Below are 26,404 nucleotides of genomic sequence, written 5' to 3'. Positions count from 1 at the left end.
TGTTAAGTTACAGTTCAATCTGGCACTAAGGTACATGGATCGTGATCCATGTTCCTCTGACACAAATTGATACAAAATTTGCACCATAGCTAAGGAATAGCTCAGGGACTCTACTGATCATATCAAAACTGAATTAGGATCTCCAAATTCAAGCCAAAAGTCCAAAAGTGTGAAGCATTTTGAGCAAGTGACATAATTGATCTGATTCTAAAATCCAAAAATCCATTTTAAATATTCTAGTACCAAATGGCCTACTAATCATGCTGATTCTATTGGTACCAAGAAAATTAAATTTGGCTTCCCAACATGGATCGCGATCCATGTTCCCCTCAGTCAGCATAAGAGTAGAATTTGACCACAGAGAGAGATAGTCCCCAGGAACCTGGTGGCTTTTTCAAAATTGAAATTGGACCTAAATTATTGATGTTGTGAGTAAAATTGTGGAGCATTGAAAAACCTAGTTAAATTTTGTCGATTGAAAGCTCAAACTAACAAGAACAACTGTAAACTCATAGCTATCAAGCATTTTTGGCAGTGGCAAGTGCTAGAGAATATGACCCAACAAGTAAGATCAAAACGGGGAATTCAAGATAGCTAATGAGGTAACTGGATTTGGATTTTGCAATATGGATTCTTCATGTATTTGTGATCATGAATATTGTACCAGAATAAGAATCCCAGCATTATAAACGAAGTGAGCAATCACTTAACTGAAGGTAGCTTGAATCAAAGACCAGTGCACACTTAGAAGCCATTGTAGAGGAAAACTTTTCTAACACCTCATCATAAAGATCATACACCCTAATGATTGAGGAATCCAGCAAGTTGAACCCTGAGGAAGAAACTTCCATGGGGGTAGGTCCTTCACAACCTGCATCTGATGTAAAATTATTTTATTTAAAGTTTCAATTTGAAAATGTGCTTAAGGCCAAAATCTATAAGAATGGAATGGACCGCTACTATGTTAAGTTGGAAAACAAGACAAGTGAGTTCAAGGACCTTGTAGATGTGGATTATGATGGAGACAGATACTTTGACAGAGAGGGAATGATGTACCTAGTGGTTCACAACCCCTTTATTGTGGACAAATGGGAATGAATGGCACCAAGGACAAGGTAGATGAAGAGCTAGCAGATGAACCACCCAAAATGGATAAGCAAAATGTGGTGCTTAGACGCACCAACAAGATAGAGAGGCTTAATACAGACAAGAATTATGTGGGGCTATATAAATTCATAATGGAGAACAAACACTCTATTATAGATGTGATGAACCTTGCATCAAGGAGTTGACTGACCGCAAAAACTATACATCTTTACTTACATAGAGGGAAGAAGTATTCAGGTGGTCATAATGGATAAGTATGGTAAAAAATACTTTCCTATGTATCATATGGAGCTAGAGAAAAATACATATTTTGGAGGAACTCTCCGCCAATACTATGTAAATTTAAAAGAAGTGAAAACCACAACTACTCACACGAGACCAAAAACTAGTAATGTAAGTCCAGTAAGAACCAGAGTGGAAGATTCTTTTGGACATCAATGATTTCCGAACATAGGGCCTATGGGATCAACGGAGTCTAGGGCTTCTATGAACACACAAAGGGGTAGTGCAGCATCTGACCTGACTTACACAACTAGAATCCCTCCGACTAATTAATACATGAGATTGAAGAGAACAACTTGATGAACATATGGTGGATATGATACCAATTATAGTGCCAAGGGGAGAATATGAACCTAGAGAGAACACATCAGGAGGACGAGGGGTGGTGAGGATGGTTGCGAAGTCCATATGCATGCGATCATCTCAAGTGAGAAAATGTTAACCCAAAAGGTATAGTGGATCGGAGATCCGTATGCTCATGTTTCAATATTCAAACGAGTGTTGAGGGCGGAACAGGTAACCGATTTTCATACACAATATGAAGGATTTGGGTTGACCCTAGAAGGAACGGCTTTGATTTGGTTTCAACCTTTAAACATCTTGGAATTCTTAAGTAGCAAGAAACTTCTCCGAGAATTCGATGAGGAGAGAAATTAAGCATAATATTGTCTCCTAGACCTATGCATATAGACAAAAGGAGAAGAAAAAGGTGAAGGAAGCCTCGCTACGATTTAAGCAATACATAGAAAGATGCCTTAATGCTAAAAAACTACCTTAGGACAAGAGACTATCGGTCCTTTTCATAGAAGAATTGCAAAATGACAGTATGACTTGCACTTAAAGGCATGTGTTACTTTTGAGTAAGTCACAAAAGAGGTGTTGTATTTAGTAGACAATTGCAAGGCATATGGAGAGGTGACAAAAGACACAGACCAAGGGATGAGTAGCACCTCTTCAACCACTAGTGAATCCACAATGAAACTAGGCGGGAAAAACCCAACTATGCCGGATGTTGATCAAATGATTGAGGAAGTGATCAGAAGGATAAACCAAGGAAATAGGATGAACCCAAACACACGACAATAGTCCACCAAAAAATGTGACACTTATGAGGGAGATAATCCAACTCAGTGGTGCAACCTCCAATAGAGGCAAGGAGTAAACATACCGCGTGTACTGAAGTGGTGTGCTACTGAACAAAAATGGACAAACCATGAAACCGATGAATGTTTCTATAATAAAAACTATGTAAGAGAAAGACAATAGGGGCCACATGTGTTAGGAAATAAGATGTAGCTAAATAGATAATTGAGTAGATTACTTAATGGAGAGAGACAAATTTACATACACGAGATTATAGAGTAGAGAGAGAGAGAGAGTACACACGATATACGTGGTTCACCCAATGTGGGCTACGTCCACGGGAAAGCAGCCACTCAATGGCTTTAGTACTTCAAAACAAGAAGTAGTTTACAAAGGGATTATACCCTTAATGGAGCTCCCGCCTTGCTTCACTCTCACCACCTCACACTCACCTTGTTGCATCAACTTCACACTATGAAATGTGTGTAGAAACGGCCTCCTTTTATAGGCCAAAAGGGTTGCCCTCTCTTATGAGAGGCAGCCATGTGTAGCCGCCCTTGTGTGAATAAGTCCAAATCGTACCCTCCAATCCGCCCATGGGTGGCCGCCCTTGTGTAGACAAATCTGCTTTTGAATTCGGCCACCGGCCACCGGCCATTGACTTCTGACCACCGGCCACCGGCCAACCGACGGTTGTTTTCCGACCACTTTCCGGCCGCCGTCCGGCCATAATATTCCGGCGAGGGAAAAAAAAAGTCTCGAGGGCTTCCGCCCCCGAGGCCCCTAAAGTTGCCCCTGATTTTTAACCGTGAAAATTTTAGTTTCCGACGAGTGATTTTCCTTCACGCACGATGGCTTCTACTCATAATGGGGGCCTTACAAATGTGCGCTTTTAGGACAGCAAATTACAAGGGTAAATCAGGATCCATACTTAACAATCTCCCACTTGGACTGATCTCCAAACCAAACCTGTGACTGCTTTCCATTGTGGCTTCTTATCCTTGAATGCCGATCGAAGATGAGCAAAAGCTCAACTTCTCCTTGTTGACCACCTTTGTAAACATGTCTGCAGGATTTTTACTTGTATGCACCTTTCCTAGCTTTAGTTGTCCCTCTTCCAAAAGAGTGCGTATGAAGTGATACCTCACCTCAATGTGCTTTGTCCTTGAATGAAAGGCTGAGTTCTTCGCAAGATGGATAACGCTTTGGCTATCACTGTACAAGACACAATTGTCTTGTTTGAATCCAAGCTCTTCTGAGAATCTGTGAAGCCATAGAATTTCTTTGCTTGACTCCGTCATTGCTGCATACTCTGCTTCGGTGGTAGAAAGTGAGACCACTTTCTGCAGCTTTGAAGCCCAGCTTACTGCTGTGCCTCCAACCGTAAACACATAGCCAGTAGTGCTCCTTCGAGTATCTTTGTCACCTTCCATATCTGCATCAGCATACCCTTCTAGAAAAATATCAGTTCCTCCAAAATACAAAGCATTTGTTGTTGTCCCTTTTAGATACCTAAGTATCCACTTCACAGCTTGCCAATGCTCTTTACCTGGGTTGTCCGTGAACCTACTCAGAACTCCCACTGCATGTGCAATGTCTGGCCTTGTCCAGACCATAGCATACATTAGAGAACCTACCGCTGCAGCATATGGAACTTTAGACATATAGGCTTTCTCCTCTTGTGTCTTTGGACACATAGCCATTACTAGTTTAAAGTGACTAGCCAAAGGTGTAGAAACTGGTTTTTCATTTTGCATTGCAAACCTTTCTAGTACCTTCTTGATGTAATCTTCTTGAGATAGCTTTATTGTCTTCTTCGTCCTATCCCTTGATATTTTCATACCAAGTATCCTCTTTGCAGCACCTAAATCTTTCATTGAAAAAGATTTAGACAGCTCCTCTTTTAGGTCTTTGATGTCCTGCATGTTAGCACTTGCAATCAACATGTCATCAACATACAACATTAGGATGATGAATTTCCCATCTCCCAAATTCTTCGTGTAGACGTAGTGATCCGAGTTGCATCTTGTGAATCCATGATCCAACATCCATCGATCAAACTTCAAGTACCATTGTCTTGATGCTTGCTTTAAACCATACAAGCTCTTCTTTAATCTGCAAACCATTTTCTCCTTACCTTTTACTTCATACCCCTTTGGTTGAAGCATGTAGATTTCCTCCTCTAAGTCACCGTGAGGGAATGCCGTATTTACATCCATTTGCTCGAGATTTAGATCATGAGCAGCCACAAGGCTTAAGACAAGCTTAATTAAGTTCATTTTTACAACAAGAGAAAATATTTCATTGAAGTCGATACCTTTCTTTTGAGAAAAACCTTTTACCACAAGCCTAGACTTGTACCTTTTCTTCCCACCTTCTTCTTCCTTCAGCTTGTACACCCATTTGTTTTGAAGTGCCCGTTTGCCTTTACGCAACTCAACCAACTCCCATGTTTGGTTGCGATGTAGTGAGTCCATCTCCGCTTGCATGCTCTTCGTCCATTCTTCTTTGATTCATGTTGCCTAGCTTGTTCGTATGATTCCGGTTCTCCAGAATCTGAGATCAAGAGATGGTTGAAGGAAGGAAAAAACCTTTCTGGAGGTCTACTTGCTCTTGTAGATCTTCGGGGAATAGATTGAGGCTCCTCATTTGGTTGACGTTGTTGCACATTGTCACTGTTTGCAGTCCTTGAGTCTTCACCGTCCTCAAGCTCCATGTACTCATCATCTGTTTCTTTTGTTTGTTTTCTTTCCATGTAATCTTTGTACATATTTGTGTTAGGAAAATAAGACGTAGCTAAATAGATTTTTGAGTAGATTACTTAATGGAGAGAGATAGATTTATATACATGAGATTATAGAGTAGGGAGAGAGAGAGAGAGAGAGAGAGAGAGAGAGAGAGAGAGAGAGAGAGAGAGAGAGAGAGTACACACGATATACGTGGTTCACCCAATGTGGGCTACGTCCACGGGAAAGCAGCCACTCAATGGCTTTAGTACTTCAAAACAAGAAGTAGTTTACAAAGGGATTATACCCTTAATGGAGCTCCCCCCTTGCTTCACTCTCACCACCTCACACTCACCTTGTTGCATCAACTTCACACTATGAAATGTGTGTAGAAATGGCCTCCTTTTATAGGCCAAAAGGGCTGCCCTCTCTTATGAGAGACAGCCATGTGTAGCCGCCCTTGTGCGAATAAGTCCAAATCAGACCCTCCAATCTGCCCATGTGTGGCCGCCCTTGAGAAGACAAGTCCGCTTTTGAATTCGGCCATCGGCCACCCGCCATTGACTTCCGACCACCGGCCATCGGCCATTGACTTCCGACCACCGGCCACCGGCCATTGACTTCCGACCACCGGCCATCGGCCATTGACTACCGGCCAACCGACCGGTTGTTTTCCGACCACTTTCCGGCCGCCGTCCGGCCATAATATTCCGGCGAAAAAGAATATTCCGGCCATTGACTACCGGCCACCGGCCAACCGACCGGTTGTTTTCCGACCACTTTCCGGCCGCCGTCCGGCCATAATATTCCGGCGAAAAAGAATATGCCTTTAAAGTTGCCCCTGATTCTTGTCCGTGAAAATTTTGGTTTCCGATGAGTGATTTTCCTTCACGCACGATGGATTCTCCTCATAATGGGGGCCTTACAAATGTGCGCTTTTACCACAGAAAATTACAAGGGTAAATCAGGCTCCATACTTAACAATCTCCCACTTGGAGACTGATCTCCAAACCAAACCTGTGACTGCTTTCCATTATGGCTTCTTATCCTTGAATGCCGATTGAAGATGAGCAAAAGCTCAACTTCTCCTTGTTGACCACCTTTGTAAACATGTCTGCAGGATTTTCACTTGTATGCACCTTTCCTAGCTTTAGTTGTCCCTCTTCCAAAAGAGTGCGTATGAAGTGATATCTCACCTCAATGTGCTTTGTCCTTGAATGAAAGGCTGAGTTCTTTGCAAGATGGATAGTGCTTTGGCTATCACTGTACAAGACACAATTGTCTTGTTTGAATCCAAGCTCTTCTAAGAATCTGTGAAGCCACAGAATTTCTTTGTTTGCCTCCGTCATTGCTACATACTCTGCTTCCGTGGTAGAAAGTGAAACCACTTTCTGCAGCTTTGAAGCCCAGCTTACTGCTGTGCCTCCAACCGTAAACACATAGCCAGTAGTGCTCCTTCGAGTATCTTTGTCACCTTCCATATCTGCATCAGCATACCCTTCTAGAAAAATATCAGTTCCTCCAAAATACAAAGCATTTGTTGTTGTCCCTTTTAGATACCTAAGTATCCACTTCACAGCTTGCCAATGCTCTTTACCTGGGTTGTCCATGAACCTACTCAGAACTCCCACTGCATGTGCAATGGCTGGCCTTGTCCAGACCATAGCATACATTAGAGAACCTACCGTTGCAGCATATGGAACTTTAGACATATAGGCTATCTCCTCTTGTGTCTTTGGACACATATCCTTCGTTAGTTTAAAGGGACCATCCAAAGGTGTAGAAACTGGTTTTGCATTTTGCATTGCAAACCTTTCTAGTACCTTCTTGATGTAATCTTCTTGAGATAGCTTTATTGTCTTCTTCGTCCTGTCCCTTGATATTTTCATTCCAAGTATCCTCTTTGCAGCACCTAAATCTTTCATTGAAAAAGATTTGGACAGCTCCATCGATCAAACTTCAAGTACCATTGTCTTGATGCTCGCTTTAAACCATACAAGCTCTTCTTTAATCTGCAAACCATTTTCTCCTTACCTTTTACTTCATACCCCTTTGGTTGAAGCATGTATATTTCCTCCTCTAAGTCACCATGAGGGAATGCCGTATTTACATCCATTTGCTCGAGATTTAAATCATGAGCAGCCACAAGGCTTAAGACAAGCCTAATTGAGTTCATTTTTACAACAGGAGAAAATATTTCATTGAAGTCCATACCTTTCTTTTGAGAAAACCCTTTTACCACAAGCCTAGACTTGTACCTTTTCTTCCCACCTTCTTCTTCCTTCAGCTTGTACACCCATTTGTTTTGAAGTGCCCGCTTGCCTTTAGGCAACTCAACCAACTCCCATGTTTGGTTGCGATGTAGTGAGTCCATCTCCACTTGCATGCTCTTCGTCCATTCTTGTTTGGATTCATGTTGCATAGCTTCTTTATATGATTGCGGATCTCCAGAATCTGAGATCAAGAGATGGTTGAAGGAAGGAACAAACCTTTCTAGAGGTCTACTTGCTCTTGTAGATCTTCGGGGAGTAGGTTGAGGCTCCTCATTTGGTTGACGTTGTTGCACATTGTCACCGTTTGCAGTCCTTGAGTCTTCACCGTCCTCAAGCTCCATGTACTCATCACCTGTTTTTTTTGTTTGTTTTCTTTCCAAGTAATCTTTGTACATATTTTGTTCGTTAAAAATTACATCCCTACTCCTTAAGATTTTATCATCTTCAGGATTCCATAGGCGATACCCAAAGTCTCCTTCTCCATAGCCAATGAAGAAACACTTTTTGGACTTTGCATCTAACTTTGATCTTAGGCTTCTATCTATGTGCATGAAAGCCTCACACCCAAACACTTTGAGAAATGCATAATTCACCGGTTTACCTGTCCATGCCTCTTCTGGAACTCCCCCATCCAATGCCGTTGAGGGTGACCGATTGATTAAGTACACATACGTACTTACAGCTTCCGCCCAAAGCTCAAGCGGTAGGCCTGCATGTAGCCGCATGCTTTGTGCTCGTTCCATGATTGTCCTGTTCATCCTTTCCGAAATCCCATTTTGTTGAGGTGTCCTTGGGGTTTTCCTTTGCCTCCGAATGCCATTGCTAGCACAAAAGCTTTCAAAAGCTTGGCTGCAATATTCGCCTCCATTGTCGGATCTGAGGCATTTAACCTTGGTACCTGTTTCATTCTCCACAAAGGCTTTCCACCTTTGAAATATGGAAAATACATTGGATTTATTCTTCATGACATAAACCCATGTTTTCCTAGTCGCATCGTCTATGAATGTTACATAGTACAATGAGCCACCAAGTGATGGTGTACTTGTAGGACCCCAAACATCAGAATGAACCAACTCAAGTTTTTTACTTTTTCTTTCATTTCTTGATTTTTGAAATTTTAACCTCTTTTGTTTACCATAAACACAATCTTCACAGAACTCTAAGTCCACTTCTTTCAAACCTGGTAGAAGCTTCGTTGTTTGAAGGATTTGCATTCCTTTGGCACTCATATGCCCAAGTCGGTAGTACCACACCGCACTGTCAACTTTTGTAGTTGCTGCACAAGTTGAAGGTTGCGTGCTAACAGTACACAAGTATAGTGTACCGACTTTTTCACCCTTGGAAACCACCAAAGATCCCTTTGAGATCTTCCACCGTTTGTTTCGGAATGCAATGTTGTGACCTTCATCGTCCAATTGTCCTGTAGAGATCAAATTTTTGCGAAGAGAAGGAACATGCCTAACATCTTTAAGCTTCCATTCATTTCCGTTAGTAGTTTTGACAGAAACTGTACCTTTGCCGACAATATCACAAGCTTCATCATCTCCCAAGTATACATACCCAAGATTACCTTTGGTGTAGTCTTGGAAATGTTGATTGTGTGGTGTCGCATGGAATGAAGCCCCGGAATCTACTATCCACGAATTAGACACATTGTCTAATGAGAGAATTAGAGCATCTTGCTCTACTTCACCTGCCACATTGGCCTCCGATGTTGGCTTGTTGTCTTGAGACTCTGTCTCCTTCTTCTTCTTGGACCAGCAATCCTTCTTGACGTGGCCCTTCTTGCCGCAGTTCCAACATTCAAGAACTGACCTTGTGCGTGACTTGCTCCGCCTTGAGCGATCACGACCCTTTTGGATTTTGAACCTCTCCTTAGGCCTTCCTCTTGTTTCCACTGACAATGCATCACTTGATGATTCTCCTGTGCTTCTCCTTTATATTTCCTCACTTAGGAGAACACCCACAACATCATCAAACTTAAGAGTATTTGTGCCAGAAGTAGAATTACTTATAGCCATCACAAGGTTGTCCCAACTATCCGGTAGAGATGATAGTATAAGGAGAGCTCGCACTTCGTCATCGAAATTCATTTTCACTGATCGAAGTTGACTTATGTTTGTGTTAAAGTCATTTAGGTGTTCTGAAACTGAACCATTCTCTGCCATCTTTAGATTGAACAAGCGCTTCATAAGAAATACCTTATTGGATCCTGATGGTTTCTCGTAGAAGTCATCAAGTGACTTCATCAAGTCCTTCGTGGTCTTCATCTCTGAAACATTGAAGGCCACCGTTGACACCAAGCTTAACCGGATTGTTCCCAGTGCCTTTCGATCAAGGACAATCCATGCTTCATCTGCCATTGTTGCGGGCTTCTTCGCAAGACCGCCTAGTGGCAAATAGAGGTCCTTCTGGTAGAGATAGTCTTTAATCTGCATCTTCCAATGTTGGTAGTTTTTGCCGTTGAACTTCTCAATCTTGAGCTTCCCTTCCCCTGCCATAACACCCACTCAATTCAAGGAATCCTTTCCTTGAGATAATTTAGCTACGAGCAAACCTTGCTCTGATACAAGTTGTTAGGAAATAAGATGTAGCTAAATAGATAATTGAGTAGATTACTTAATGGAGAAAAACAAATTTACATACATGAGATTATAGAGTAGAGAGAGAGAGAGAGTACACATGATATACGTGGTTCACCCAATGTGGGCTATGTCCACGGGAAAGCAGCCACTCAATGGCTTTAGTACTTCAAAACAAGAAGTAGTTTACAAAGGGATTATACCCTTAATGGAGCTCCCGCCTTGCTTCACTCTCACCACCTCACACTCACCTTGTTGCATCAACTTCACACTATGAAATGTGTGTAGAAATGGCTTCCTTTTATAGGCCAAAAGGGCTGCCCTCTCTTATGAGAGGCAGCCATGTGTAGCCGCCCTTGTGTGAATAAGTCCAAATCGGACCCTCCAATCCGCCCATGTGTGGCCACCCTTGTGTAGACAAATCCGCTTTTGAATTCGGCCACTGGCCACCGGCCATTGACTTTCGACCACCGACCACTGGCCATTGACTACCGGCCACTGGCCAACCGACGGTTGTTTTCCGACCACTTTCCGGCCGCCATCCAGCCATAATATTCCGGCAAAAAGGAATATTCCGGCGAGGGGAAAAAAGTCTCGGGGGCTTCCGCCCCCAAGGCCCCTAAAGTTTCCCCTGATTTTTTGCCGTGATAATTTTGGTTTACAACAATTGATTTTCCTTCACGCACGATGGCTTCTCCTCATAATGGGGGCCTTACAAATGTGCGCTTTTACCACAGCAAATTACAAGGGTAAATCAGGCTCCATATCTAACAACATGGAGGGAAATAGTTACCACCCCCTCCAAGATACCAAGTAGGAAAAAATAACGCAGTCCAAGGGCAAGAAAAACCTCAACCTGTGTTGGGCATCAACCTCTTTTAGCCCAGAAAAACAGGGCCATGGTAAGGATTTCACAACCTATAGAAGCACCTTCTGATCAGAGTATGGTCCAAGTAGTTTCATATCGAGAAAATTTAGACAATACCTATGAGAGAGGGTTTGACGGAAATGCCTATGCTTCTGAAGACACATTCCATGGATGGTTTTTGAGGAGATACAAGAATCATCATACATAGCACAATCAACAAAAAACCATTACTTGGTCAATGAAAATGTACTTATGTTCATAACAGCCCAGAACTACAAACCTAGGGGATATCCTCCTAGAACAAGACAACCGATGGGGGCTCCACAAGCTTCTCCACCACCAGTAGGACCATGCTGTGAATGCGGCGGTGATCATTGGGCAAGAATTTTTCCACACAAAGGAGATTGTATCAAACTCTTTGAGTTTTGTGAGGGATGTACAAATGACCATCTCATTCCACATTGTCCAGAAAACCTTGATAACAAAGGGAAAGCAACCATGAACAAAATTGGAATTGTATCAAGCTCCAATGGTTAGAAACAGAACCAACCATTCCTATAAATGTGATAACAAGAGCTCAAGCACATGAGGCTGCAAGGAACGCCCCAACCAGCCAAACCGAGGTAGAAAATTTATTTGTTAGAACCCGTAGGAAATCTTAGAAGGTACATCGAGACAAGATAAAAGCCAAAAGAAAGAAAAAACAGCTCTGGAAACCAAATTAGTGCAAACAAAGGAACATTTGAGATTGGAAAGAGACCTTAAGGAAAAGGGCGATGTAACAAAACCATCAATAATACTGTCGGGAGGATCTGTCTTGGTGGACAAGGTCTTTGAACCCTTGGATGCAAGATTAAAAGCTTATGATGCCCAACTAAACCCAGGAGGATAGATGGCTAACATACTCTCACCCGGGGTATGAAAAAGAGAGGTTAAAGATGTGCAAGGAGCTCATCCGGGCCGCTCATGCTCTTATGGAACCACCAGTTCCGACTGCTCCAAAAACTGAGGTGTTAATCTACGAAAAAATTCAAGAGTTAAAGGAGCGAGGGATCGAAGACGGATACCAAAAAGATTCAGTAAAGAAAACACCCTTGGATACGAGGATGGCAACCAATACAACAGGCAATGGAATGTATTCACAAGCACCTATGCTAATTCTTGAGGTAGAAGAATAATGGCGCAAGATCTGTGGGAGCATATCCGTAATAGAAAAGATGGAAGTGCAACACTTCAGTCAGCCCCTATCACATAGATCCACCTCGAACATGAGCTCTACCCAAATGATATCCGATCACTATATGGTGATGCAGGTATGGAGATATTGGAAGACAACAAATCTCAGTCTTACCTTCATTTATTGGCAACCATGAGACCAGATTAGAAGTAAAGAAAGTACCATCTCAATGGAAGGCTAATCCTAAGATGATGGATACCAAAACTCTTCATGAGCTGATGTTGTCCCTTATCCATTGTACGCTAACTCTGAGTCGGAGCTACTGCGAATATGACCTCATCTTTGGGAAGAACTGGAAAAAATTTGGAGAAAATAGGGCTAGTAATTCTTCCACCAAATGTTTCTCCAAAAACATTGAATAACCAAACCTCAAAACAAACTAGACATGAGCCAGTGCCAGTGAACAAACTAGGAGACTATTGCAAAGGAGAAGAAGGAAACACGACCTTGCCTGTGGAGTACAAAGATGTAAAATTGGTAGCGATATTGGATAGCGGAGCCCGAATAGCCACAGCCACCAAAGCAATGTGGAAAAAGTAGAGAAAGCCTGCTCTTAGGAAAACTAGAATGAAACTTCAATTAGCGGATGGGTACCTAGAGAGACCTATTGGCATTTTGGAGAAAATCGTAGTAACCTCTTGCAGAATCGCATATAAACACACATTCGCTCTTCTGAATTTTGACGAGAGCAACAATTTTGATATCATATTGGGCAAACCGTTTATGTGTCAGTTCAAAATGGTACAAAATTGGGGTTATGACTATATTTACCTAAGAAACAAGGATGTCACTACAAAGATTAGTGTCACGGACCATAGTTATAGAGATGTGGAATGAACCTTGGAGAGGAATTAAACTCCAAAACTGACCATGAAGGAGAAATACCATTTTGGCTACAAAACAAAGCTCACAATTGGACATGTGGAGCTTCTGAGGGTGGTAGTTTGAAAAAAGAGGATTGCATACATGACAAGTCAACACAAGACGAGGCATATATACCCGAGCCTTTTTTGCAAGAGATGTTCAAACCTTTTGGATGGCAGCAGATACTGGCCACTCTGGATGTGTGTGTGAATGAGGTGACCCTGACCCAATTTTGTGATGAGGAAGGATATGATATCATTCCATTCCAGATGATGAGTGTCTACCTAAGTCCAAAATTAGAAGTGGAAGTCCCTGATAGGGAGGGGGTTGCAAATTGCCGACACATAGTGGATGAGATCTCAGTAAGGGACCTTGACCAAACGGATGAGGCAGCATTCAAGGACTCCACGGATAAGATTTTAGAAGACAACACGGACGATGAACTTTCTAGTAGATCAGATCATGACATCAAACAGAAGGATCGACAAGTGATCTACTATGATTTCCCAAACCAAAATCCTCAAAGACATTGTAGCTATCTGAATAAACGCACATGAACAAATGAAACAAGACAAAAGAATATTTAGTACCTCTATTAATAGACAAACTGCAATATTTAAGGTTGGTAGAAGCAACTGATTGCCTTAAAGATGGGATATCAAAGAGGTACATGAAACCCGACTCAACCAAAACAAACTTAAAAAAGAAGAAACAAAAGCCACATACAGAGAGTATTTCTGAAAAAGCATTGAAGCTGTCCAAAAATGCGTGCAAACACAAGTACAATGAATTGAAACACACTTTGAAAGAAGTTTGGACAACGGATTTGGAAACTGATGATGAATCAAACGATGATATGTTTGATGCACCTTCCCACTACAAAAAGTATACTATTCAAGATAGAAAAATTCTAGTGCAGAAATCCAAACGAGACCCAAAGGAACTTGAAACTTCATATGATGGGCCTAAAAAATCCAAATGCATAAACTTAGCACAGCCAGGTGAGGAACCTAAACCGGCATACATTGCCACAGACCTCACATAAGAAGAAGAGAAACTTCTGATAGATAGTATAAAGATGTGTTTGCTTGGTCTTACAAAGACCTAAAGGGGATAGATCCAAAGATCTGTCAGCACACGATACCTCTTAAAAGTGACCACGCAGACAATGCTATTATACATACAATGAGACTTTTGCCAAGAAAATTAAGGACAAGATAGACAAACTAAAGGATGTTGAGCTTATGTACGAGATTTAACACACCAATTGGGTGCCCCCGATTGTGTAGTACCCAAAAAGAATGGCAAATTGTGTATCTGTGGAACCTCAAATAGGTAAATGCTTCCACCATTAGGGATGGCTATCCACTACCAATAACATACCTTGTTATTGAGAGAGTTGCGAGGAAGGAGGCCTATAGCTTTCTAAATGGGTTCTTAGGCTACAACCAGTTGACCATACATACAGAAGATCAACATAAGACAACTTTTTCAACAGAGTGGGATATATTTGCATACAGGGTAACGCCTTTCAAGTTTCGGCCTAACCAATGTACCTACCACTTTTCAAAGACATTGAGTCATGCATTCAAGGAATATCTCAGATAGGTTTTAGAGATATACATGGATGATCTTGTGTTCATTCTCACCTGAGAAGTGATCACGTAACCCACGTAGAGAAATTCTTTGAAAAGTACAGAATTTATGGTATTTTCTTAAACCCTGAAAAATGTGTCTTCATGGTAAGACAAGGTGGGCCACATCATGTCCAAAAATGGGATTTCCACTGATAAAGAAGAGATACAAATAAGTGCCACACTACCAAGACCAACAAAAATGAAAGAAGTGCAAGAATTTATGGGTCATTGCGGGGGCGCTTCATATACATGTATCTAATCGCTAAGCCTTTGTATACCCTCATTGCAAAGTTTGAGTGAAACAAAAGAATGTGAGCAGTCTTTTCACAAATTGAAGCAGTGATTAATTTTTGCACCAATTTTGCAAGCCCCTGATTGGAGCAAGATCCTTCACATTCATGTTGATGCATCAGCCTATGCAATAGGGTGGATATGTAACATTTAATGACCTAGTAACTTGTGTGTAGCGGAAAATAGCATAAACATAGTGAGCATTTCATTAGAATAGATTCCTAATGAGCATAGCAAGAGTGCTTGGATGGAGAGTGAAACAAAAATCATAACACCTATGTAGATAGGCATGAACAATACTTCAAAAGAGAGAGAGATTAAGCTATTGAGAACAAATGAGGACCAGATTTACATGGAGCCAGTCCCCCCTCCAAAAGGCTTTGTATTATAGGTTTTCCCCATCAAGAGAGACATTTTACAATACAATACTTTGTGTTCCTTCAATAACTTGCTGGTGCAATGAAGATGGAAGATTCAAGCACCATGCACACACTTATAAAACAAAACATTAATTCCCTCACGGTCTCAGAGCCAAGACCTCACACACCTTCGAAGATGGTGAGAGCTAGCGGGGTATGAGAGTAGATTGAGAGGAAGAAGGAGTATTCTTAGAAGAAAGAAGTATATCTCCTCACATAATCACTCACAAAAGCTTAGCATAGCTTAGTAACTAGCATGGTAGAGGAGATGAGCATGCATTGAAGCTTGGCTCTTGGTTGGATTTGCATCACAAAGCCAAGAGTTGTTGGTTTAGGCCTCCTTTCTCACAAGCTTGGAGTAGATGATGAGGTTTCCATTAAATCTTGAGAAGGAGAGAGAGTCTTCTTTGCTTCACACATCAAATTGTGTGAGTGTGTGTGTGTGTGATAATGCCTTAACAAAATCAGCCCCCTCTCTCTCTTGGTCAACCCCTCTTGCTTTTTACTCATGTTGACACCCATTCGACCCTGCAAAGCTTAGCCAATGATAATGAAGAAGCACAAGTGATAGCCTTGTGACATGTGTCCACTTTCCCCCTTTGTGAGAGATTTTAGAAAATTAATGCAATTAAACTCTCATTAGGTCCCTTATTTTTCTAGCCAATAGGAATCAGGCAAGCCATAAGGCTACTGAATGCTCATTGGACCCTTTGGGAGACTTTCCAATAGTCTTCTAGAGAGCTTAATTTCTATTGGTTCTTTTATCAAGAGTTTTAAAATGAATTAAAATAAATGTACTCTAGACTAATCCTCATTGGTCCACCTCTATGGCCATCCAATAGGATTTGAATGCACCCAGGGGAAAACTGGGCTAGGAAGCTGACATGTGTCCCCTATTCCCTTTGTGTAAGCGAGCTTACTAGAGTGTGTGTGTGTTTCTCTCTCATCCCCAACTAAAAGGGATCTCCCCTTCTATCTAGGGATATGTGAAGACTTTTTGGTCTTCACATAAGCATTCAATATTACCTAGGGTTTGACCATTGGATCTAATCTTTGAATTTGAAACCTTAACATTTTGGAAGTCTAATGGGATGAACCTTAGGGTCTTTGAAGCCCATTGTTTGCACATTGCTCTTTTGCATATGGCCCCCTCTTTGGATCCCTATTTTCCCTCCTTTGGATCCCTTATGTGGCCGGTTTGCCAGCTTAACCACTATTCTCGCTTTTTCTCCCCTTGTACTTTCCTATAATAGATGATCAGCTTAACATGAGAAAAACATTTAGGAGAGTTAGATATTAGTTATTGTGAAATTACCTCCCTCTTGAAATCATAGTCGTACTTGACTGTGGGGTAGAGAATATAAAGCCTATTCATTAGCCCTTTGTCTAGCGGGTAGAAAATCCCTATCTTACCCTACGACATCGTTCCAGAATGGATGACTAATCCATTTGGTGCTTGAGAGCTTAATCTGCCGTAAGCATAGCTGCGCATTAGTCCTATCAATCTTGCATAGTAGGGTGAAAAACTCTACTTGGTGTTTGGAAGATGTCGTCTCCACAAACTTGAACCTAAGCATGCATACTAGTGACGAAGGAAATTTGGAATGGCGGCCTCTACACCAAAACAAACTCCATTGCGCCACAAGGGAAATGAAATGAGGGCACCACCTAGTCTTGGAAGCGTGGACTAGGACCGCTACACAAAGAGAGAGAGAGAGAGAGAGAGAGAGAGAGAGAGAGAGAGAGAGAGAGAGAGAGAGAGAGATCACTATGAATGAAGCATTAACCGTAGTGTGTGTACAAGGAATGGATGACTTCAAACACTCCCAACACAAATAGCATATAGATTACCAAACAATCACTCAAGGATTAGCCAAGATCACATCAAGCACTCTCACACGCATATAAAACATTTCTCTTAATTAACATAAGTAAGAGGAGGAGAGGTTACTAGCATGAAACAATTTGCACTCTAGGATGTGCAAGAATAGAGTGAATGAATGAGCTTATGGGCTCATGGTGAGTGATACAAAGGCTCAATGGGGCTGAGGGAGGCTTGAAATTACAAAGGGGAAGGCCTCTTTATATAGGAAAGAGAGTGATTAGGAGTGAGGTTAAGATCCAAGTGTAATTTGTACAAATGAAGCTTGATTAGGGACATTCAACCAATGAAGAAGCTCCTTCCAAGTGATTTGTTGACCAATTAGCTCCATCATCACTTGTGTTGTCTTCACTCCTTCCTCCATAGCTTGAGTCCAAGAGCTTCCTTATTTTAAAATGTAAAGAATCTATATAAAATCAATACATATCTAGTAATAATAGAAAGGGGTTGAATGAGAACTTATGAATTACAACAAGATTAAGCATGAATTGAGAGGTGATTAGAAGAGGAACTTTGATGGGTTTTTGAGCTTGAGAGAGAGGAGGAAGGAGAGGAGGGTGAGAAGACTAATGGCTGATTTTAGAGAAGGTCTCAATGTGGAAAAGGAAGGGTGTGTGTGTGTAAAGGTAGAGGGGGTGGTCTCCACCACAGTTGAAAAAACTGGCATCCACCATTTTGGCCATATCTCCTAGACCGTAGATGCAAAAATTATAAAACAAATATGGCCAGAATATCCAACTCATCAGCTACAACTTTGATGAAGACAACTTTTCTTGGATCAGAGTGGAAGTATTTTTTTAAAATTCAGCAAAATCATGTGTCTGGTTTCTTCCTTTACCAAGTCTTCCACTTGGGTCCCATTTGTTTGAATCATCATATGGCTCCAAAGCCATGATGATATGAGCCACTCATGACCCTTGAATCATGGGTGCATGGCTCCACAACCACATCATATCTTTTCTTTTCACATTTACATATTTTCCCTTCCCTTTACCACTAGGTTCTCCCTTTACCTTTCACCTCCGGTGAACTAGTCAAGAAAAAATCAATTTTTTTTAAATTTTTCCAAGAGGTTGTTCTCACTCTTTCTTTTATTGTAAACCTCTAGAAGCAAGGAAAACCAACAAAATATGATAAACAAAAATTTGTGATAGGCTCGGATCACTAGTTAATATTTGTGCACAATAAAGAAAAAGAGAGTCTCATAAAACAGAAACTTTGTTCCTTTTAAACATTTGTACATTTGCTTACTCTAGGGAAGAATTGTAAGCATTGACAAGGTTTAGGTTATCCCTTAATTGTATGCCTTGCATCCATCTAGCATCTTTAAAAGCATTAGGAAGAGAATGGTTCTAGGAGGGCCTCTTTATTTGGCAGTTTAAGGAAGTCAAACCTTTTGTATTAAGAAAGTAATCAAAGGATAGCTTTTGAATTCAAACAGGCAAAACGGCTAGTTTATTTGAACTCAAAGTTTCCCCCCAAAATGGAATTTAAAATCTAGCGGGTAAAACCATATCATGTAGCATATCTATGGAAAGTGATCAATGCATAGATTGTAGATCTATCATCTCCGCTTAGATCAGAGATCATATGTGGGAGTTATGGAAGACCAAAAGTAATAAAAGTTTCCATCTCCTTTTTGGGGGGAAAAGTGCATACTTTGACCACTGTAACACATCTCTTACACACCCATTGCACACATGGCATATATCTATTCGTCAAAATGTTAATCACGTCCATAAGCTCATGACAAATAAAGAGGCCCTCCTACATCCCATCCTCTTTCTAATGGATAGTTATTAAACTTAATAAGATACCATCAAATAATCTTACCGCCTCTCAATACCTTGTCTCATGTCGGAGAATGGACTTGGGCTGTAGCACCTCTTCTTGGTCCTCGATCTCCATTGGGTCTTCAATAGTTGGTTCTTGAGGTGGCTCTCCTTTGTAAGTCTTTAGTAGGATCACATGAAAAGCATTGTGTATGAGCCAATGACTAGGCAACTTGAGTTGATAGGTCATGTCATTGATTGGTTTAAGAATCTGAAAGGGACCATAGTACATTTTTGCTAACGTAGCATAGTACTTTTGGTATCCCATAGGATTCTCGCCCGTCGTGTGCCTTAATCGAGCCTAGCCTTGGGAAATTTAAGCAATACCCAATCATTTTCTTTAAAGGCTTGGGCTCTTCTGTGCTTATCAGCAACATCCTTTTGACTTTGCTGTGAGATAGAGATAGCATCCTTAATCTTTTAGGAAGATTCTTGTAGGTCTCGGCTATACTCATCTGCAGCGAAGATCTTCCCATGTACTTTAAGTAGAAGGGGACTTTTGGATCTTTCCTCAATTACCTGAAAAGGTGCTTTTCTCGTGGACGTATGTATAGTGTTATTGTAGGCATACTCCACTAAGGGTAAGTACTTCTGCCATTGGGATCTTTGATCTACTTCCATTACATAGGCTTTTAGTACATCGAAATTCTTAGGTTAGCTATTTCACTTTGGCTATCCGTTTGTGGGTGATAGGCCGAAGAGAAGGTTAGCCTTGTCCCTATATTCTCAAAGAGACCCTTCCATAAATTACTCATCATTCTAAGATCTCTGTCTGACACTATGGACATCGGCAAGCCATGGTACTTGAAGATTTGTGATATGAAGAGGGTTGCCATTTGATGGGCTTTGATAGTCTTTTTGACAAGTATAAAATGACCTTGTTTACTGAACCTGTCTACTATCATCCATATTCCCATGGATAGACTTAGGAAATCCAAAGATAAAATCCATGGATATGCTCTCCCTTGCTGAATTAGGTATTGGCAAAGGTTGATGCAATCCAGGTTGCTTCCCTCTATCAAATTTTGTCTTTTGGCATACCACACATTTAGAAACATACTCTTGTATGCTTGCTTTCATGGCAGGCCAATATAAATATGTTTCAATCCCTTTTAGGGTAGACTGAATCCCTCTATGCCCCACATAAGGAGGAGCATGAGATTCATACATTACTTTCTCACGTATTGGGTTAGTAAAGTAAATGGTTCCTCTTTCTTCCCTAGTTCAAGGGCTGAAATCACATCTCTAAATTTGGGAGCAATAGCGTACTCATATATCATAGAAGATAGATCATTGTGAGTTGCTATGGAAACCACATTCACTCTCGCCTGTCTTGAGAGTGCATAAGCTACTTGATTATTCTTGTCAGCAATGTGAGCAATATAAAAATGAAATTGCAAATAAAAATTTTCCCACCTCATTTGTTTGTCAAAGACCTTGGTCTGCGTCATGAAGTACTTAAGGCTTTGGTGATCCGTCCGCAGAATGAAAGGAGTCCCTAGTAAATAGTGCTTCCATGAGTCTAAAGGCATGTAGAACTACAAGGAGTTCCTTTTTGTATATGCCTAGACCTTGCTCAACAGGTTCGAGCCTTTGAATTTCATAGGCTATGGTGTGCCCTTGTTGGAGCAAAACAGCTCCAAGGCAATCACTACAAGCGTCACATTGGACCTCAAATGGCTTTGAGAGATCCGGTAGTGTAAAGTTGAGAGATAAGCTTTCCAAAAGCATTGTTCTCTTTTGCAGACCATGTATACCTAACATTTTTCTTTGTTAGGTCATGTAATGGTCCCGCGATTTGTGAGAACTTTTCTATGAAGCATCTATAGTATGCACACATACCTAAAAAGCTTCTTGCTTCATGTAGATTCCTAGGATTAGGCCATTCTTTTATTACCTCTAGCTTGGATGGATCCATTTGGATGCCATCTTGAGAAATAATGTGACCTAATACTGAATATCTTTTAAGAAAAACTCACTTTTCTTTCGATTAATATAAAGTTTATTCTCTCATAAGACTTGAAATATTACTTGGAGGTGTTGTTTGTGTTTGTTAGTGAATTAGAGTAGATGATTATATAATCAAAGAACATTCCAGTAAAGGTTCGGTGAGGCCTGAATAGCTTCTCCATCAAGCGGTTGAATGTGGCTGGTGCATTGGTCAAGCCAAAAGGCATGACAATGTATTCATAAAGACCAAACATAGTGCGAAATGCGGTCTTTACAATGTCTTGATCAACTATCCTTATTTGATGGTAGCCACTTTTTAGGTCAACCCTACTGAAGTAGGTCAACCCTTGTAGCTTATCAAATAGGTCTTCTACCCGTGGAACGGGAAACCTATTCTTGACAGTGCTCCTATTTAGTGCTCTATAGTCAACACAAATACGATATGTGCCATCTTTCCTTTACACTAATAACACGGGTGAACAAAATGGAGATTATCTAGGCCTAACCATTCCCTTCTAAACTAACTCATGCCCTTGCCGCATAATCTCCTCTTGTTGAGCTTTAAAAACTCTAAAAGGAGGTTTAGGCGGTGAACTTCCTAGAAGAAGTTCAATTGCATGGTCATCATTGCCTTGTTTAGGAGGTAGCTCACAAGGGATGTCATCAATAAAAACATCTTGAAATCCCTTGAGAAAATTGGATAACTCTAATTCCTTGTGACTGTTTATATTTTCTTTTGCTAAAGCATTAGGTTCATTTTGAGAATCTTTAACAAAAATCATGTACAAGGAAATAGAGCTCTTTATTGACTTATTAAAAGCTTGCATATGTACAATGGTCATGGTGTTATCCAACTCCTTAGCATCTATGTACATATCTTTTTCCCTGAACCTAAAGTAGATTTTTCTTTCTAAGGAATTTAACATTGGTAGCCATGCGATCAAACCATGGTGCCCCTAGGATTACATCCTTGTGCTTGAGAGGAGAGATAAATAACTCCTCTTTGTCCACATAGCTTTGGACATGGAGCCTCAATTTCCCTATTAAGGGAGAGATTGAAGCTTCTTGCCCCTTGAAAGCACCATCGGTGGGTGGGACATCTCCCATCTCATAGGCTTGGATGCCTAGCTTGGTGGCCAACTCTGTGATATGAAATTGTGAATAGAACCAAGGTCAAAGAGAATAAAAGAATCATGTTCTCTTAACTTTATCAAAGCATGCATAGAGGAGATCCTTTGTGGTGAGCTTTCTCTTCTTGAATTTTGACCAAGGTAGCTCTAGGAGACTTGTTTCATGTATTCTTGTGGAGGCAAGCACGATAAGCATGCCCTTGCTCCCCAAACTTGAAACAACGGTTATCTTTACGATAACTCTCAAGCTCTTCAAGAGAGAGCTTATTTTTGCCTTTATAAACTCCCTTCTCCTTAGATTTGTTGTTGTTGGCATTGCCTTTAGGAGACTTTTGGACATTGTCCTTCCCCTTAGGCTCATTGCTACGGTCCTTGTTCTCCATGGGCTTTAGATTTCTCTTAGACCCTTGTTGGAAATTAATTTGTGAAGCCACCATAGTGTGTTATATGACCGCAGATAAGGTGCGTGGCCTTTGAGAGTTGACATACTATGCCATATCTTCAGTTAGACCCGCCAAAGCTAAGCTTTAATGGTAACTTTTCACTTAGGTGTAGGTTTTAGTGACTACCTTGTATTTTTAGGTTTAAGTTTCAATGGTAATCTCGCAATTAGGGATAAGTGCTAAGAGTATCTATGCATCATTAAATTAAGCTTCAAAGATAGGTTTGCACTCTTAAGCTAAGCTTTATGATAGCTTTGCACTTAGGAAAAGCTTTCAAAGACAAGCTTGCAATTTAGGGTTTAGCTTCCATAGTGACCTTGTGTGATTAGGGTTAAGCTTCCATGGAAACCTTGTCTCATCAAAGAGAGAAAGGTTTAGTCTCATTATGGTAATCAAGCTTAGGGTTTTCATTTGTCTTTATGGTAGGAAGAATGTATGGTTATAATCCTGTCTTTCCAAGATTTAATGGAAAGCTCTAGATTCCCATTTTATCCCCAAAGCGAGCTTTAATGGAAAGCATGAAGACTCATAAATTTTAGTCAAAAAATCGTTTGTATTTTCTAAATAAACTTGGCTGGTAGATAATTAATAAAAGTAGGAATTAAGGTTGATAATGAATGAACCTAGAAATTACCAACTAGGAGTTAAAAAGGAATCTCGAGAGGTGATAGGGATAGCCCATTGCAAAACATAGATTTAATTAGGAGTTTTGAAGATTGTCTGGAAATGACCGGAAACCAATATGGATCTTCTTGGGGTCAATTTGATTGAAAGACTGGCCATTTGAGAGGATTCTCTTGGGGAACTTTACGGAGATTGGCCCTTTTCGGCTAGGACACCGTAACCGGCAAGTTGTTATACCTAGGTCATTCATGCCCGAGGGATAAGGGATGAATGGGTTTGTTTTATTTTTTCCAGACCGGGTGAAGTACCCGTGGTTTCTTATTGGAAAACGACCATAATCCGGGTATGGCCTGATGCCAATAGTTGGATGAGAAGGTCATACTCAGGGAGGATGATGTGAATTTAATTAAGAAAATTTGTTCGATTTGGTTGCTTAAAAAGGAGCTGAAAAGGCTAGGAATATAGGGGCTATCCTGTGTATCTGTCACCAGATGGTGCTATATCTCTCGAAATAAAATTCATAGTAAGGAATGATTAAATTACTTGATGAACCTTTCCCAAACCACTTAATTCTAAGAAATATTGTGAAGATGCTGTCATTTTGATGGCTTGTAACCAATTATCTTGGTCCTGAATGGGGAGGCAAGATGAATTGGTTGAAACTAAATGTGTTGCATGATTAGTTAGTTAGGAAACTAGTTACAAGCTAATTATAGAAGATAAAGGAAAGGAAATGAATTAAAAGTTTCTAAATAAAGATCTAGTGGAAACAACCAGATGAATTTTCCTGAACGAGGGTATGTTGTCTGATGATGTCTGATAGATTGATGTCTTCCTGATTTTGTAGTAGTTAAGTACTACCTTGGAAAGGGATTTTCATGAAATGGTTCAGTGGGTGGGCAGATCCGGAGAGTCAGATGGCCGGATGTTGAATAAAAATTTAATGTTAAATGCTAGGACTATGCGGGATAAAAACGGGTAAGCGAGAACGAGCGAGACTAGGTAGGATTACAAGATCCCTCCTCTTAGGGGAAAGCGGTGACTGCAGTGCCTGCTTGTCATGAAAAAGGGGTTATCACCATGAACCAAGGGAGAACAAGAAAGCAAGAGTAGATCCTCAAGTTAAAGATCAAGAGAATCAAAACTAAGGACCACGATTTTGGGTGTGGGTGGCTGAAATATGCCAAGGACGGATTAAATTATGATAAGCGGATAGATTTGTCAAATTGATGGGATTTACCCCCTTGGGTTGGCATTTGAGATAGTCCAGAGTTCTATTTGGGTGTCGATCCCAAGTGGGAGGGATACCTACAGATAGATCTACGTCATTCCCTAGAGCAGTCTGGAAGACTGGGTGAGTAGGGTCGAGTCTGGGTATGGCCCTCATAAGTGGTATTAGAGCCTAATTTTGAATCTTGGACCTTGGAATTTAGAATTCTGGATTTAAGATTAATACATGAGGGAAAAACAACTCAGTCTATTCTACACCCAAATTTCGATAATATGTTACAAAATGAAGTCTTGATGTTCCAATAAATTATTCAAAAAATTTCAAGATGGCTTGGGATCTGCCAGAAGAAATTGAGCGGATTATCTATGAGAGGATGGAAACTGCTACGCTAGAGCGAAGGCTCGCTATGCTGGAGCTCTTATTTCCAGAAACCTATACTTGTCCCTGGGATTTAAGCAAGTGGGAAGTGTGAGTAAAGTTGGAAATGAACGATATAGAAATTTGTGAAAGAATAGGTAATGCACTCGTGTGAAGACGCATGGAAGTGGCATAAAAGAATGAAGATGCATGCACTTGTGCGAAGACACTTGAAAGTGGCATGGATGAAACTTTTATTGATCTTTACTTGTAATTCTCCGTTAAGCTTAGTAATAAGGAGCAAGATTGGGTAAAGTAGCTACCACATGAAGAATTAATTTTTGGGACATTGACTGGAATATAATTTTGAGTAATAATGAATAAATCCAATAAGTTCTTGTGATTAGCCATAGATAAATCTTTAAGTATATATACCAAGACTCGTTTTGAAATTACTGATGGCTTGGAATTCAAGAAGAAGATAGTCTTGAAAGAATGGGGATAGCCGAACCAGAGAACACGTTAGTCATGTTGAGACACCTTATTGAACTTTTCTCTCCTAAGGAAAGTTCCATTTCTACTAAGAAATGGAGAACATGTGGGTCGAATGGAGTTACACGGTTAACCCTATGGAGACACGTACAACTATTGAATAATTTCTGGATAGCAATGATGAGAGAAAGCTGGGATTGGGACCAAACAGATATGGTATGGTCCAATCTTATTTCTAGATTTTGAAAGTAAACTTCTACTTATAGAATCTAATTTTCCTCATGAAAATATGTTTATTTATCCAAGCTAGAATTCTGTCTCAGAATTGTGCTAGTCTCTCTTGCTAAATAAAGAATATGATATTGCAGATAGTAACCATGCCACCCCGTTGAAAGCTCAGAGAACGAGTTTCCCCTACTATTGTGCCGATAACTGGCCCTGAAAGACCTGTAAATCCTTTAGAGGAAGTGTCACTTGATGTTCCAATAACCTTTATACCTAGAACCACCACTGTTGATGCTACTCCTCACCTAGCCTCAATTTATTCCAAGATAGATCTCAGGTCATGTTACTACCAGGTCAGGATCAAGGAGGGAGACATTCCCAAGACTGCCTTCAACACCAAGTTTGGGTATTACAATTTTACAGTTAGGCCTTTTGGTCTAACTAACACCCCTGCTACTTTTAATCGCGTGGTGACAGATCTCTTCATGAAGAATTGAGAAGTATTTGTTTTGGTCTTCACGGATGACATTTGGTTTATTCACAAGCCAAGAAGATCATAAACAATATTTATGACAATGTCTTAGAAAGCAATTGAACCTGTTTTGAAGCTTCCAAAATTTTTGATAAGGTTTTTGAAGTTCCAGTAGCAAATGTCAAGTCCCCTATAAATAGGAGGGATTCTATAGCAAGAAGTTTACCCCGTAGCCTATGAATCTTGAGGGCTTAGGATCCCCAAGAAAAACTATCCAACGCATGTTGTAACCACTTCTCTTTTAGCGTTATAATCCCTTTGCGATATGTAAGTTCTTAATGTTTTGATTATAAGATGAATACATTTTTCCAACAATATGTAAGCTCGTGATGCTGTA

The sequence above is a fragment of the Adiantum capillus-veneris genome, chromosome 8 (genome assembly GCF_014529385.1).
Source record: "Adiantum capillus-veneris isolate H3 chromosome 8, ASM1452938v2, whole genome shotgun sequence".
Taxonomy (NCBI): domain Eukaryota; kingdom Viridiplantae; phylum Streptophyta; class Polypodiopsida; order Polypodiales; family Pteridaceae; genus Adiantum; species Adiantum capillus-veneris.
The sequence above is the reverse complement of the archived record's forward strand: the minus strand, read 5'-3'. Positions refer to the sequence as shown.